Raw genomic sequence first — 4,385 nt, 5'->3', positions numbered from 1 at the left:
ATTAGGCATGCAAGGTTCGAATTATATCAATTCGAATTACATGGAGTACGTGGCTTAGGGGAGTTCGAATCGAGTTGATTCGAATTACAAGTGAATTTCCTATAAAAAGGAGTTCGAATTAAATTAAATTAAATTAATATTTAAATTGAATTTCCTGTAAAATTTTAATAATTTTAATATTTAAATTAAATTTTAATTTAATTTTTAATATTTATTTTTTTTTTCAATTTTAAATAAATTTAGTATTATTTCAAAGTTAAATGTGACATAATAACTAGTATATTTAAAAATTAATATAATATTTAATTTTAGTACGTAAATAAAATTGATCTATTAATAATTATTAATATAAAAGTTTCTTATTAATTATTTAAATTAGATTTAATAGTAAAATAATATTAAATCTGTTTAAAATTTTTTAAAATTAAAATAGGCTATTTAAATTATTAAAAAATAAATTAAAAAATTAATTTAAATATTAAAAATTAAAATAATACTTTATCCTATAATGTATTATTTATACTCTCTATTTTTTTCTATAAAGTATTATTTTAATTTTTAATATTAAAATTTTTTTTTTCAATTTTAAATGAATTTAGTATTATTTCAAAGTTAAATGTGACATAATAATTAGTATATTTAAAAATTAATATAATATTTAATTTTAGTACGTAAATAAAATTGATCTATTAATAATTATTAATATAAAAGTTTCTTATTAATTATTTAAATTAGATTTAATAGTAAAATAATATTAAATCTGTTTAAAATTTTTTAAAATTAAAATAGGCTATTTAAAATATTAAAAAATAAATTAAAAAATTAATTTAAATATTAAAAATTAAAATAATACTTTATTCTATAATGTATTATTTATACTCTCTATCTTTCTCCTATAAAGTATTATTTTAATTTTTAATATTTAATTTTTTTTCAATTTTAAATGAATTTAGTATTATTTCAAAGTTAAATGTGACATAATAACTAGTATATTTAAAAATTAATATAGTATTTAATTTTAGTACGTAAATAAAATTGATCTATTAATAATTATTAATATAAAAGTTTCTTATTAATTATTTAAATTAGATTTAATAGTAAAATAATATTAAATCTGTTTAAAATTTTTTAAAATTAAAATAGCCTATTTTAATTTTAAAAAATTTTAAACAGATTTAATATTATTTTACTATTAAATCTAATTTAAATAATTAATAAGAAACTTTTATATTAATAATTATTAATAGATCAATTTTATTTACGTACTAAAATTAAATACTATATTAATTTTTAAATATACTAGTTATTATGTCACATTTAACTTTGAAATAATACTAAATTCATTTAAAATTGAAAAAAAATTAAATATTAAAAATTAAATTAAAATTTAATTTAAATATTAAAATTATTAGAATTTTACAGGGAATTCAATTTAAATATTAATTTAATTTAATTTAATTCGAACTCCTTTTTATAGGGAATTCACTTGTAATTCGAATCAACTCGATTTGAACTCCCATAAGCCACGTACTCCATGTAATTCGAATTGATATAATTCGAACCTTGCATGCATAATTCGAATCTAATTGATTCGAACTACGTGAGAAGAGTATTTGGTCATAATTCGAATTGAATCAATTCGAATTATGTGCAAAGCTAATTCGAATCCTATTGATTCGAATTATATAAAGATGTGTTCTGGTGGATTGATGTATCAAAATTTGTTTTGGCGAATTTGGGTAAAAATGAGCTCCCCTTGGCTTATTTGAGTTTTTTACCCAAAAAAAAAAGGTAAGAAGCTTCTAGTGATGTTTCAGCTGAAACACCTTGATATTTTAATTATTTTCATAATTAGATTATAATTGCGGATACACTAATAAATAATGGTATCGTGTATGTCTAGTAAGTAGTAATAAATACTTATAAAACTTAATTAACTTTCTTTTGAAAAAAGAGGTTAAATAACAAATATTTATATTAAAAAAAGAATAATAAAAAATATATATTTTTTAATTTTTTTATAAACACTTAAATAAATTTTTAAAAAATTATAATTTAATTTTAAAAATTACACTTAATATTAATTCTATAATTTTTTTTAAATTAAAAATAAAAAAGGTTACGAACTGGCCCTTAAGTCAGATAGGTCAATGAACATGCAACATTAACTTATACCAAGAGACTAATGCTAGATCAGAAATTAAAGCGCCATTTGTTTATTTTAATTTTCCTTTTTTTTTTTGAAAGAAATTGTTAGTGTGACTTGTAGCTTTATGACGGCACCACAAAAAAAAAAAAAAAAAAAGAAAAGCATATTGGTTTGAATGTTTGATTCGCGGAATGGTAAAGATAAGACCAAACTTAGAACAATTAAAGGACTTGGTCATTGGAATTTTTTATTTTTCTTTTCTCTTACCACAAGGCTAGGGACACGAGGACATTCGAGATCACACATAATTATTATTTATATTAATTAATATTAATATGTCAATATCATCATCAATTCCATGACCAACTTAGCTTCAGCTTACTAGTTACTACTATATATAATATTCCCCAGTAGATATGACTTTTAATCTTTTATATTAATCTGATCTTCATGTCGCAAATGAGGATCATACGGTGTGCACTTTCCTTCACCGTCCTAGAACCTTTACGCCATTTTTTAAACATTTATTTATGGAGTTTATAAACTTGAAACAATTATAAAATAAAAAGATAAAAAAAACGAAGGTCTTGTAATTAAAGTTGCTAATTGGTGGATGGATTTGAAGCACATTTTATCAGGTAATTGGTGGAGGAGTAGATGATTTGTAATTACGACCATTTTAACATCATTTTTATTATATTCTTCTCATCTTATAAGCAATCAATGCTAGAAAATTTTATCCTATTTTGTGGCTATATACATCATAAACAAGTAGAATCATATTTTATTTTATATTTTAATTTCGGTGATAATACATGTACAAAAGCCTTTTTTTAATTAAACTGACACAAGTCTTATAAAAAAAATGTACACATTAGTCATAATTTTTTTTGCACATCTACGGTACATAAATTTTTCATGGAAAACACAAAAATTTATTAATATAATTAAAAAAATTGTACACATAATATTTGTATACACATAACACATAAATATTTGTATATAATACATAAACTTTTATTATAAATATATTTTATTAGTTAGATGAGTTAATGTTTTAGATATGTAGTTCTCCAAAAATTTTTGTACTATACATAAAAACTTTGTGTTATGCACTAAGATTATTGTATTGTATACCAAAATTTATGTGTTGTACATATTTTATTAGTTGAATGTCAATATTTGGAGTATGTGATTTTTTAAAAAATTTTATGTTGGGCCCTAAAATTTTTGTGTAATGTGTATTTTATTAGTTAGATATTAATGTTTTAGAGTAAATACCCTTTCCGGCCCCTATCCTTTTTGAAAATTGACTAGCCGCACCCTAACATTTAAAAATTGACGAATCGGCCCCTGTCTATTCGCTCCGTTAGGCAAGTCGACCCTTCCGTGGCCCCATCGGTTAAAACTCGATGGAAAACGCTGACATGTAACGGTGAGCATGTGATCTGGCATGTACACGTCACCTTAATTTGTTAAGACAGTTAGGCCCTTGCCTAGTCATCAAAACAGCGTCGTTTGAAGGAAGGAGAGACGCGCGTTTTAGTGACCCTCTCCCCCTTCGTTCCCCTCTTCGAACCCTAATTCAAGTAGCAACCATGAGTGACGCAGAGCTATCCTCAGCCACTCAGACCCGTGGTGGTTGGAGGAAGGGTTGGATCGGTTCGAGTAATGCTAGTGGAGGAAAGAAGTTGAAGTTTCAACACCCTAAATGCAAGTGTGGAAGTTATGCAATCATGCAAGGATCTGCAACTGCCAAGAACCCAGAGAGGATCTTCCTCGGTTGTTGTCACTATCGTGTAAGTGTTCCTCCAGGCTTGGTTATTGTAGTTAGTTTGCCTTTGTGCTTGAATGAATGATCTTCATGATAACTGTAATTACAGACAGAACGGCCTCACTGCAACTACTTCATGTGGCTGGATGAGCTGATTTTCTGTCATTTTGCACATGAGGAAGACATTGATGTACATGGAAGAATGTTGATGCTAGAGAACAAGTTTGAGCAGTTGGAGCAGAAAGTGGATTTGGCAATTGAAGGAAATTCAAAGAAATGGAGTATTGGGTTTAGGTTCAATGTCATGGTAGCCATGTTGATTGTATTAGTAGCAGTGAAATACATTGTAGTGTAAGACATAAATTGTATGTTGTTGCAGATGTATGGTTAATGTTAATTTATGGAAAGTTTGCTTTTGGTTATGTAGTTACTATGTTCTACATGGATGGATTGTGATTTTCT

The sequence above is a fragment of the Arachis stenosperma genome, chromosome 6 (assembly GCF_014773155.1).
Source record: "Arachis stenosperma cultivar V10309 chromosome 6, arast.V10309.gnm1.PFL2, whole genome shotgun sequence".
Classification (NCBI taxonomy): Eukaryota; Viridiplantae; Streptophyta; class Magnoliopsida; order Fabales; family Fabaceae; genus Arachis; species Arachis stenosperma.
The sequence above is the reverse complement of the archived record's forward strand: the minus strand, read 5'-3'. Positions refer to the sequence as shown.